This window comes from Schistocerca serialis, chromosome 4, assembly GCF_023864345.2.
Source record: "Schistocerca serialis cubense isolate TAMUIC-IGC-003099 chromosome 4, iqSchSeri2.2, whole genome shotgun sequence".
Lineage (NCBI taxonomy): Eukaryota > Metazoa > Arthropoda > Insecta > Orthoptera > Acrididae > Schistocerca > Schistocerca serialis.
Window position 1 is genome coordinate 751,223,637 of NC_064641.1, and position 13,538 is coordinate 751,237,174.

Consider the following 13,538-nt stretch of genomic DNA (forward strand, 5'->3'; position numbering starts at 1 on the left):
TTCTTTTTTCCATTTCCAGGAGTGTGTGTGTATATATATATATATATATATATATATATATATATATATATATATATATCTCCAAACCTTTAGCCTATGGGCGTTCGATTGCTGTTGCTAGGCGGATCTGACGTCACGTTTGCGGACATTGTGACGGAAGTTTGTCCCGGAACACTGTCTCAGATTGCAAGATCCTACTCCCTAATAGTCGGATCTTGTACCTACTAAGGTTGCACAACATTGCCTCCTATGATTTCATCACTAATGCTCCTTACTGATCCTTAATTGTTAAATGTACATGTAGCCTGGCTGCTACTGAGCAGTCCTGATCGCATAAATGTGCGTAATACTTGACTTAATCACGTGAATGGAATGCTTATACGCATTACAGCTTCCCTCCATTAAAAATTGACTCTTCCTTGACACCACAGGAAGTGCCCTCTCAACCAGCCCCTTCTTTCAGTCAAGCTGTGTCATTAAATGAAAAGTTCTTGAGGTTTCCAGTCGCATCAAGTGATTAAAATCACACACGATTTCAGCCAAGCACCCCTTGGTCCTTGTCAAGTGGTATGACTGCCAGTGGGCTGTTGGACGCCCTTTCTATACTTTAGCTACCGGTTGTGACATCACTGGTGCCCGCAACATCGCCATATACGGGCACACGTTGATTCGGAGTTCGATGCGCCCACTTTAAGCGCGAGATCGCTGGATTCTATGTCGCGCTGAGCTGTAACCACCGTCTCTATTTAGGGTGGCTGTCCCAAGAGCTGGGCAATAACGCCCATCGAATAATAAACAATTAAACCACCGACGAGAACAGGAAAAGCAACTCGCTTGTTTGTCGTTCTGTTCCTCCGTGTTGGCGACGATAAGCCGCTTTTTAAACGACACAACATCAAATGGATCTTAAGGCCACCGACAAAAATCCGTCAGTTATTGACACCATTTAAAGACGCATTTTGTCTCAGAACACCTGTGGCCTACAAGACACCTTGCGAGTGTGGCTATTCTTACGTCGGATAAACCGTACGGATTGTGGAACAACGCAGAAAGAAGCATAAGAGGTTTGTATATAAGCGCGTACTAGCATCGTACTGGCGATCACACCATTTGAAAATGGCCAAGGAGTGCCTGACAAAAAGCTGATGTAATTTTAAACACATGATGCGCCTGGAAACCCGAGAACCTTTCATTCATTGTTACCGTCGCGACTGTGCATTCTTAAAGTTGTTTCACTATCTTCCTTTTCCCCAGTTCGATTCAGTCCTTGCTCGTTAGTTGGCTTGGTTCAAATGGCTCTGAGCACTATGGGACTTAACTTCTGAGGTCATCAGTCCCCTAGAACTTAAAACTACTTAAACCTAAGTAACCTAAGGACATCACACACATCCATGCCCGAGGCAGGATTCGAACCTGCGACCGCAGCAGCCGCGCGGTTCCAGACTGTAGCGCCTAGAACCGCTCGGCCACTTTGGCCGGTAGCTCTTTAGTTACTTGATATTTCAACCAAATTTCAAAATTCTTATGCAGCTGCACATTGCCAAAGTTTCAATTCTCTTCTTGTCCGAACTCTTTATCGTCAAAGTTTCACTCCTGTATGGTGTTACATTTCAGGCAAAATACGGTCAGGAATGACTTCCTAGCCGGCCGAGGTGACCGATCGGTTCTAGGCGCTACAGTCTGGAACCGCGTGACCGCTACGGTCGCAGGTTCGAATCCTGCCTCGGGCTTGGATATCTGAGATGCCCTTAGGTTAGTTAGGTTTCAGTAGTTCTAAGTTCTAGGGGACTGATGACCTCAGAAGTTAAGTCCCATAATGCTCAGAGCCCTTTGAACCATTTGACTTCTTAACATTTAAACAGATTTCTCCTTTTCAAAAATGTCTTTGGTTCTCCAGCCGGCCTGCCATTTTTTTCTCCCTTTACTTCGGCCACCATCAGTTATTTTGCTGCACAACTTACTAAACTCACCTACTACTTTTAGTGATAACTTCCTAATCTAAGTCAGTCACCATCGTCTCATTTAATTGGACTACATTCCGTTATCCATGTTTTACTTTAGTTGATGTTCATCTTAAGATTTCTATTGAAGACACTCCCCATTTCGCTCAACTGCTCTCCCAAGTGTTTTGCCGTTTCTGACGGAACTATGTGGTCAGTAAATGCCAAAGTTTTAATCTCTTCTCCTGCAACTTTAATTCCCCATTTCAAATTTCTCCTTGGTTTCCTTTACTGTTGGATCAGTGAACAAGTTTAATCACATTGAGGATAGGTTGCAACCCCGTCCCTATCTCGTCCCATATACTGCTTCCTCTTGCGCGTCAATCGACTTATAACTGCTGTCTGGTGTGTGTATAAGTCATCTTTGCGCTCCTTCTACTGTCAGAATTGTAAAGAATGTATTCCAGTCGATACGGCCGAAAGTTTTTCTTTAAATTTAGAAACGGTATAGACGCCTGTTTGCCTTTCTTCAAACGAAAGCATTAGCCTGAGACAAGTCGTAAGATCATATTTGCCTCGCACATTCCTGTGTATACTGAACACATTGTAATATAAGTACTAGAGGGTAGTTCTTCATATACAGGGTGTACCCACGAAACGATCGAATTTCAAACAATAACTGGTTATTAAAGAAGTATCTTCTAATATTTTATTACATATTAATTGAAAGTAAAAAAATTAAACGTCACAGATACAATACAAACGACATCGTTTTCTGAACTCTCTGTCTCATAAATGTTTTCCTTTATAAGTAAGGTATTGTTGTAGTCTGACCTGTAAATTTAGCCTGATCTGACAATAATACTGACGGATATTGCCGCAACTTCGTTCACAATACATTGTTTGATGGCTACGATTGTTATGCATACTTCGCTCTGGAGAACTTAATACACTCTTAAGACAAAAAAGAATCCGAATGGGACGGAAATCCCTAGATGTGATGTACATGTACGGACGAACAAATGATTACGATCTTCATCGATTTCTGGGCATCGCGTCGAATAACGTTGCGGAAGCTGCACAATATTTCAACGAGACGCTGCTCGTCATCTTCAGGTGCGTCAGTTAAACTCAGTATCTCGTGCGTTATCCCTGGACTGTTACTGGGCGTTCTCTTTTTTTTCATTTGATTCCATGCAACTTTCACTATCTCTTAAATCTAACCATTTTTCTTCTGTTCCATTCCATTTCTCCTTATGAGTTAATCGTTGCCTAATTGTCCCTATGAAACTTTCAACAACCTCCGGTTCCTTCGATTTGTCTAGTTCCCATATCCTTATTTTCATACCTTACCGGCATTTCTTCAGTTTTAATCCGCAGTTGGTAACCAGCAAATTATGGCCCGAGCTCACCTCTTTTCCTGGAAATGCTTTGCAGTTTAAATCAGGCTCAACAAATCTATTTTTATTAAGTAATCTGGCTAAAACCTTCCAGTGTCTCCTCATTGCAGAATCTAAACTGAGTCTTCGAAATTCACCTCAGGGATCGACTAAAAACATCAGTCGATCAGTGCCTTTCCTCTTTGCATCCAAATTCGCTATCCTGTACACCCCAACTGACCAGCCCTTCAAGATGAACAGATATGGGCTAAAATAGTTTAGTCACTGCACCATGGCCGATTCATAGTTTCGAAACAGCTCCATAGCGAAAAATTTATTTTGTAAAACAGCCACTAGGCTAGAAAACTGCTCGAAATTATGCTTTTCGCTGATTGTACCTTGCTTCAGTAACAACTCTACAGGGTTTAACTACGACTACTTATTCCTCACCATGTAACTAGAGAGTTCATTGAAATATACACTCTGTTTTCAGAGTTCAGTGCGCTTTACAAACGAATTCTACAGAACACTGATCATTGTACCCAGTATTGTTCGCCCTTACCAGTGTTTAATATGGCCATCGGTATAGCTTTTCATCCTGCTATCGGCAAATACCTGAGCTTAAGGCTTTTTGTGGTATCTACAGTTTTATAACAAACCAGGGGAGTCGTGCGAAAGTTTCGCACTTTTATAGCTTTCAATAATGACATTATCTGGAACATGTGCAGTCGTTTGGATAACGGTAGCTGTGGAAACAAAGAGAAAAAGTCTTTAAAAAGGAACCGAACAATGTGAATTAATAATGTTAAATTTATGATACATCCTTTTATATACAATTCCATGCTTTATTCCTTCTAATTTATAACTTTCGACAGTAATATTTACAGTTACCTGTTGTCGAAGAGAAGTTCAATGGGATATACGAATACAAAATACAAATAAGTAAATAAATGACGAATGTGTAAAAGCGCTTTTCGGTAGTAAAATTTTCTATAGACAGTTTTAGCGCATGGCCTGTATGAAATGCAAGAACCCGGCTATAAAACTTTTCTAACGATACTGCATTCATCCCAATACGATTAATATGTATTGAGAAAAAGGGATGTTGACTTGGGAAATAATATATTTATAATTATGAAGTACTCAGTAATTGAATATTGCCCGTCAGTGTGGTATCTGGACCAGATCGGACTGACAGAGGAAACAGAGAAGATGCAAAGAAGAGTGGCACGTTTCGTTACAGGTTCATTTAGTGAGCACGCAAGCTTGACCGAGATGATCAACAAACTACAGTGGCAGACAGTGCAAGAGAGAGGTGTTCTGCATCACGGTATGGTTTGCTGTTAAAGTTTCGGCAGCGTACGTTCTTAGAAGGGACAACATGTATATTGCTTCCTCCTACGTATATCTCGCGAAGGGACCATGAAGATAAAATTAAAGAAATTTGGGCCCACACTGGGGTTACCAAGAATCGTTCTTTCCGCAAACCATTCACGCTTGGAACAGGAAAAGTGGGAAGTGACAGCGGTACACAAAGTACCCTCCGCCACACACCGCAAGGTGACTTGCGGAGTATAGATGTAGACGCGCTAAATACAAGTGCAGTGACTGAGCACCAGAGACTCTACACACACGTGGGAAGAAACAGTGAGAAAAACAGTTCAGGTCAAGTTCGGTAACATTTATTTACTTATTTATTACATTCCATTGTAGCCTGTCACCTATAATTTAAACACAGACTGTAATGACTCTTGTAGAAATTTTGTAGTTTACATTAGTACTTAAATTTGTCCTACGTGGTGCTACCTCCCACCACATAACTATTTTTACTATTAATAATAATAATAAACAACGACAATAACAAGCAAGTACGGCATAAAAAATCACCAAACAGGCTCAGTTACCAAGTAGGACCTTCGCGGAGCGCGAAAGATGCAGAAGAGACGAGGCTAGACTGCTAGCGTGCGACCGTTCCTCATCGGCCGGTGGGGGTGCTGGCAGCAAGCAATGCAGGTGCTGACAAGGGAACCTCCGCATCGCACCCCCCTCAGAATTAGTTATAAGTTGGTACAGTGGATAGGCCTTGAAAAACTGAACACAGATCAATCGAGAAAACAGGAAGAAGTTGTGTGGAACTATGAAAAAATAAGCAAAATATACAAACTGAGTAGTCCATGTGTAAGATAGGCAACATACAGGTTAGTGTAAACTCACGAGTGCCGTGGTCCCGTGGTTAGCGTGTGCAGCTGCGGAACGGTAGGTCCTTGGTTCAAGTCTTCCCTCGGGAGAAAATTTTAATTTTTTATTTTCAGACAATTATCAAAGTTCAGGCACTCACATATAATCAACTTCGCTCTCCAAAATTCCAGGACATGTTCAGATTTGCTTGGACATATGCAGGATTTGACGGTCTACACACGGAAAAATTTGAAAATGTTAAAAACATGTTTTGACAGAGCACAGACAAAACTGTGTGGGCTGGCCGGAGTGGCCGAGCGGTTAAAGGCGCTACAGTCTGGAATCGCACGACCGCTACGGTCGCAGGTTCGAATCCTGCCTCGGGCATGGATGTGTGTGATGTCCTTAGGTTAGTTAGGTTTAAGTAGTTTTAAGTTCTAGGGGACTTATGACCACAGCAGTTGAGTCCCATAGTGCTCAGAACCATTTGAAAACTGTGCGACTGTTAAACTGTTGCATTCATTTGTTGCAGTTTATGTGACAAACTCTTATGTTTTCACACTTTTTTGGGAGTGATTATCACATCCACAAGAAAACCTAAATTGGGCAAGGTAGAAGAATCGTTTTACCCATTCACCAAGTGTACAAGTTAGATGGGTCGACAACATATTCCTGTCATGTGACGCACATGCCGTCACCAGTGTCGCATAGAATATATCAGACGTGTTTTCCTGTGGAGGAATCGGTTGACCTATGACCTTGCGATCAAATGTTTTCGGTTTCCATTGGACAGGCACGTCCTTTCGGCTACTAATCGCACGGTTTTGCGGTCCGTCCGCAAAACAAAGACACTAAACTTATTACACTGAACAGAGACGTCAATGAACGAACGGACAGATCATAACTTTGCAAAAATAAAGAAAGTAAACTTTTCACTCTAGGGAATATTTGAACCAAGAACCTCTCGCTCCGCAGTTGCTCACGCTAACCACGGGACCACGGCGCTCCTGAACTCGAACGCTCCTAGATAATGCCTATCTTGCACATGGACTACTCAGTTTGTATATTTTGCTTAGTTTTTTCATAGTTCCACACAACTTCTTCCTGTTTTCTCGATTGATCTGTGTTCAGTTTTTCAAGGGCTATCCACTGTGCCAACTTATAACTAAATCTGAGGGGGGTGCGATGGGGAGGTTTCCTTGTGAGGAGGAAAGTGCTGTGTACTGCCGACAGCCGATGACAGAGGACAACATAGGTGTGCAGCGGACCAGACTCCTTGGTGGGGAGGTGCTCAGGCCAACCGTTGCACACAAAATCGACCACCTGATGGAGCACAGGACTTTGTCAGATTGGGTCGGGTTGTTTCGGGGAAGAGACCGAACTGCGAGGTCATCGGTCTCATCGGATCAGGGAAGGATGGGGAAGGAAGTCGATCGTACCCTTTCAAAGGAACCATCCCGGCATTTGCCTGGAGCGATTTAGGAAAATCACGGAAAACAAAGTAAGAGCCTACGGAATAACAGACCAGTTGTGTGGCTGGATTCAAGAGTTTTTAGCAAACAGAACACAGCATGTTGTTCTCAATGGAGAGACGTCTACAGACGTTAAAGTAACCTCTGGCGTGCCACAGGGGAGTGTTATGGGACCATTGCTTTTCACAATATATATAAATGACCTAGTAGATAGTGTCGGAAGTTGCATGCGGCTTTTCGCGAATGACGCTGTAGTATACAGAGAAGTTGCAGCATTAGAAAATTGTAGCGAAATGCAGGAAGATCTGCAACGGATAGGCACTTGGTGCAGGGAGTGGCAACTGACCCTTAACTTAGACAAATGTAATGTATTGCGAATACATAGAAAGAAGGATCCCTTATTGTATGATTATATGATAACGGAACAAACACTGGTAGCAGTTACTTCTGTAAAATATCTGGGAGTATGTCTACGGAACGATTTGAAGTGGAATGGTCATATAAAATTAATTGTTGGTAAGGCGGGTGCCAGGTTGAGATTCATTGAGAGAGTCCTTAGAAAATGTAGTCCATCAACAAAGGAGGTGGCTTGCAAAGCACTCGTTCGACCTATACTTGAGTATTGCTCATCAGTGTGGGATCCGTACCAGGTCGGGTTGACAGAGGAGATAGAGAAGATCCAAAGAAGAGCGGCGCGTTTCGTCACAGGGTTATTTGGTAAGCGTTACGGAGATGTTTAGCAAACTCAAGTGGCAGACTGTGCAAGAGAGGCGCTCTGCATCGCGGTGTAGCTTACTGTCTAGGTTTTGAGAGGGTGCGTTTCTGGATGAGGTATCGAATATATTGCGTCCCCCTACTTATACCTCCCGAGAAGATCACGAATGTAAAATTAGAGAGATTCGAGCGCGTACGGAGGCTTTCCGGCAGTCGTTCTTCCCGCGAACCATACGCGATTGGCGCAGGAAAGGGAGGTAATGATAGTGGCACGTAAAGTGGCCTCCGCCACACACCGTTAGGTGGCTTGCGAGAATAAATGTAGATGTAGATATAGATGTAGAAAACCGGACGTGGGATTGAACCGTCGTCCTCCCGAACGCGAGTCCAGTGTGCTAAACCACTCCAAACCAGTATTGGGAAGCATCCACTGCCAGGACGAGCTGTTTCCCACCGTAAAGGTACCGAGGTGCGGCGATGTCTTCAGCAGCGTGTTTTATGTAAGTTAATGCTCTGTCACAGACTGCTGACCAAACGAAAGAAACACCCTACTTTTGCAACTCGTTCAACAAATGAATTATGCCGGCTGGGTTATGGAGAAATTTCGATTAAAAACTGATTTTGCCCAGAAACAATTAGAGTTCCTCCAGGTCCCATGCATTCGGGAGGACGACGGTTCAATCCCGCGTCCGGCCATCCTGATTTAGGTTTTCCGTGATTTCCCTAAATCGCTCCAGGCAAATGCCGGGATGGTTCCTTTGAAATGGCAAGCCGACTTCCTTCCCCGTCCTTCCCTAATCCGATGAGACCGATGAACTCGCTGTTTGGTCTTTTCCCCCAAACAACCCAACCCAGGTTCCATGATTTAGGAAGATAATCAATCGCTGTTACGTGGTGCTTCGTGGGTTCCATGCTGTTATCTTCAAAAGATGGTCGCCCAAATATTTGATTTCTGTCTCAAAAAAAAAAAAAAAAAAAGTACAGATTGTACTTAAGGCACGCCACTTGCAATTTAGTGAACAAAATCTGATAGGTAGCAGGATGTTCCTGCCGTGAGGAACCTCTGACGATAATGTCATCAAGAGAGTTTGCACAGCACTGAACATCTTGCATTAACTGTCCCAAAAATCTCTGGTAATTGACGGACGTAATCGCGATGCCAAACGGCAGGCTAGAATAACGGTACCACCAAAAAAGCGTGTTGACGACCATTATCTATTGAAAAGCGGAATTCAGCCGAAGCTTCAGGCATGCCCCCACCAAGTCTGTGTTAGAAAAACGCTCACTGCCTGCCAGTTGCACGAATATTTCTTCCAGGCGGGGAATGGGATGGCTATCCACAAATATTGGGTGTTAATGGTGGACTTAAAATCCCTGCACAAACGAAGCACTGCCGTAGGCTTTCAGATAACAAATAGAGGCATAGCTCACTAGCTTGGAGGAACAAGTTCAATGATCTCCAAGCTGTGTAACCCGTCCAGTTCTTCGCTAACCGTCAGCCGCAGAGTAAATGAAATAGGCCGAGCACTACAAAATTTGGGAACGGCTGTTGGTTTAAGGGTGATGTGGGCTTCTTAGTCGTTCGATGCACCCAGTCCTGGCGAAAACCGTGAATCTAACTCGTCGCAGACGTCGTCTAATGCCTGGAATGGGATGGAGTCGGAAACGAGATGCACAACATCCTGAACATGAAAAACAAAAACTATGAACACGTTGAGGCCCAAAAAGGTTTTGGACGTCGAACTTCCGATGACCAAAAAAGTGACCGCCCGTGTGACATGCTGATACTCAACTTAGATCATGAACTGTCATTGAACAGGTATTGTCTGATTGCCATAATCAACCAAACAATTATTGGTGGAGGAAAGAGAAGGGTGACCCAAGAAATAACACATTTTAAGATTTACAAGAGAGACAGAGGCCTCAGTGTCGTCTTGGAAACAGAATAAAATTTTCAGTCTCTAGTGGTAAATGGAAATGCCTTGTGGCTAGGGCCTCCCGTCGGGTAGACCGTTCGCCTGGTGCAAGTCTTACGAGTTGACGCCACTTCGGCGTCTTGCGTGTCGATGAGGATGAAATGATGATGATAAGGACAACACAACACCCAGTCCCTGAGCGGAGAAAATTTCCAACCCAGCCGCGAATCGAACCCGGGCCGTTAGGCATGACATTCCGTTGCGCTGACCACTCAGCTACCAGGGGCAGACTCAGTAGTGGTAGTTCAGTGGTAGAGCACTTGTCCGTGAAAGGCAAAGGTCCAGAGTTCGAGTCCCTGTCCGGCACACGGTATTAATCGGCCAGTAAGTTTCATATCAACTCACACTCCACTGCAAAGTGAAGACTTCATTCTGGAAATATCCCCCAGGCTGTGACTACGCCATGTCTCCACAGTATCCTTTCTTCCAGGAGCGCTAGTCTTGCAAGTCACGAAGGAGAGCTTCTGTGAAATTTGGAAGGTAGGAGGCGAGGTACTGCCGGAAATAAAGCTGTGAGGACGGTTCGTGAGTCGGGCTTGGGTAGATTGGGTGCTTGGGTAGATTGGGTGCTTGGGTAGAGCACTTGCCCGCGAAAGACAAAGGTCCTGAGTTTGGTTCACTGTCCAGCACACAGTTTTACTCTGTCAGGAAGTTTCATATCAGCGCACACTGCGCTGCAGAATGAAAATTTCATTGTGGAAAGTAGTAATATTCAATTTTCAAGTCATTTCTCCAAACTAGGGATAAACACGCTACCCAATTTCTACGCTGCGTTCCAAAGTACCTAATTCTCCACACAATTACTTAACCAATACTTAGTATGTACCCATTAACGTATCCAGTATACATATCTCGCTTCTGATTATAATGTTTGTGTGAATTAACTGTGGCCTATAAACTCTATATCACCCTAAAAAAATGTCAACTATAAATCTGATGCTTTGCAAACACTGAATTTTACGGCCGCTTCTGCAAGCAGTTCACTGCTTTTATGTCTGAAAGCTATCTGCAGCATAGCACACTCGTTCTGAGACAGAAACCGCTAAAATTGTTCAAATGGCTCAGAGCACTATGCGGCTTAACTTCTGAGGTCATCAGTCGCTAGAACTTAGAACTAATTAAACCTAACTAACCTAAGGACATCACACACATCCATGCCCGAGGCAGGATTCGAACCTGCGACCGGAAACCGCTAAACTATCTTTATATGCCCCACCTGCAAATTGTAGTCTGTCTATATATTAATGAAACCTTTGGAAGTCTCTACTGATTTTAGAAAGAAAGAAATACATAGTCTTGCCTGAACTATGTTATAGCAAAATTCCTGAATTATGTTATAGCAAACAAGCGAAATCATCACAGAGGTACACTGAACTGACTGTAATTGTTTATCAAACAGAATGAAACACTGTCACTCGTTAATATTTGGAAATATGTGCAATGCAATATAAGATTTGTAAAGCGTGACAGAAGGCTCTACTGAAGTTATACAGATCCAGCTATGCTCGTCATAGGTTATTTCTTATTAATAATCGGTCGTTGTGGCAGGGAAGCAGCAACAACTGGTTTGAACTAGAACAATCTTGACAAATAAGCAAACAATCTCAATTTCATTATTACCAGGTAAAAAAAAGTTTCATCATGCAAACAAAACTGTTTGTTATCCTGTCACAATGTTCAGCAATATTAAGAACTTTTTTTGTCTTTATGCGAAGGTGGAATTTTACATGGAACTGCTGTTCATCATTAGACATACGTAAAGTGATGCACTGGACAGCCCAGGCCTCGCTCAGCATGTTGTGTTTTACATCCAATAGATTGAGCGAGGAATCCGTAAACCTACCCACATTCGAATTCGTCCATTCGAGGCCATGTGATATTTATTCGAGAAGAATTATTTTCAGCTCACCTGTAGCGTCTCCATAAGTTGCCTTAAGCCCAGCGCGCATTCATAACATGGGAGTTTCGTAAGTCCTGGTAGAAACCCACGTTCGAATAGTTACGAAATAATATTCTACTCAGGGTGTGACCATAGAGCTAGATTTATTGTAAAAACTTTCACATGCAAAATTAACAGCTACAAAATTCACTAGTTACAAAATCAAATTAATTAACAATACTGTAATAAGCATACAATAACATTAATTACATTCATTTTACGTACAAAAGCAACACAAGAACAAAGGTCTCAATAACGTTCGTAAATATGAAGTAAGGTACATAACCAGTATGAGTGCAAGAGTGTTGTTACATTAAAATTTTCAGTGGTCCTACTTTTGTTACTGAGGCTCTTCTTTTCAATTTGTTTCAGAGATGACGGACGTACTCAGCTGCGAAGCAGTTCTCCTGTGACGTCAATACGGACGCTGGAGTTTTGTTAATAGATGACAGAGGTCGTCGATGACGAATGGGCCTCAGTCTACGACAGGATGACTTGAACATTTCATACGATAGACCTACGTTGACGTGATAAACCAGTTATACTATTCAGTCGCTAAAGCAAATGACTGTAAGACAGCATGTTAACAAAGACAAAGTAGTACTGACTGCAGCATGATGCAAAAAAAAAAAAAAAAAAAAAAAAAAATTACGTGTACACATTGGACGACTATCATAGAACTAGCCTCGTGTAAACTCAGGGCTCTCAAGAAGAAGACAACACTGCGTTACATTTTATTTATTTCGTAATTTATTACTTATTTAATTTCTTAGTCTTCTGTCCTTACAGTTCATTGTTCTTCTAGACTTCATTTAATTTTATGGATATTTTTAGTACAGTGTACTATAGATAAAGTATTAAGAAACAAAAGTAGTACAAAGACCAAAAGTCAAAAGAACGGTGGCATTATTTATCACGTGCCCAGTCCACGAAAGGCGAAGTCTGCTGTAATTCAATAGTATTTATGCTGACAAAGCTGTGATTCTCATTTCATATTAATAAAATATTGTATATATATCCTACTCTTTATTCAATCTTATGCTCACACACTAGGCAGCTTCTCGATAACTGTCTTTATTTTTCCTTCTTTATTTTCCCCATTGTTATGTACTTCCTCTACCATTCAGTTCACTCAGGTATGTCTACCGGAAACCATGCATATCCGTGGATTCCTCCTTGTCATGCACATCGATGGCTGTATGTCGCTTCTGCAAGAACTATTCCACGTTCCCCTGCTATTTTCGGTATACTCAGTCGCCAATAAATATGTATCATTACTTCCATTGCACTAACTGCTTTTAGATCTCCTTTCGACCATTAGATAAATCTTATAACACATTTGTTATGAAAGTGTTTTAAACATCTGTACCAAAACTCGAATATCAGTGTTCTACATTTAGCACCATACCATGGAAACGACTCTGAAGCCCAGGCCTGAGTGTGCTTCCCATTGTACCAGTTATTAGGGATGCTACCAGTTCCATTCACCTCATCACCCTCTGCATATCACATTTAAGTGCCTGGAAGAGGGTTCATCGAACTACCTTCACAATGAAAATGAAATGATCATGCCCCAGCCGGGTTCGACCGCCAAGTGCAAGTCTTAATTCAGTCGGCCCTACCTTGGGCGATTTGTGGCCGATGATGAGTATAAAATTATGATAAGGAAAACACAACACCCTGTCCCCGAGCGGAGGAAATCTCCAACTCGCCTGGGAATCGAACCCGGGATCAGTGCATGGGAGGCAAGAACGTTACCACGCAGCTAAGCAGGCGGACACCTTCACAATAATTCTCTATTATTCGAATCCCGTACAGCGCGCGGGAAAAACGAATCTATACCTTTCCGTGCGATTTCTGACTTCCCTTATTATATTACGATGATCGTTTCTCCAAATGTAGGGCGTCGTCAACGAAATATTTTCGTTTTCGGAGGAGAA

At 42.6% G+C, this 13,538-nt stretch overlaps 1 protein-coding gene across 1 annotated transcript in view; it reads left to right on the top strand.

The window, feature by feature from the left end:
- The window catches only part of LOC126474743 (uncharacterized), a 92,767-nt gene extending 80,202 nt beyond the window's left edge, over positions 1-12,565 (top strand). The window contains exon 5 of the mRNA XM_050102220.1: positions 11,971-12,565. The gene's annotated coding sequence lies outside the window, so the exon portion shown is untranslated. The remainder of the gene's footprint in view (positions 1-11,970) is intronic.
- Positions 12,566-13,538: the final 973 nt, after the last annotated feature.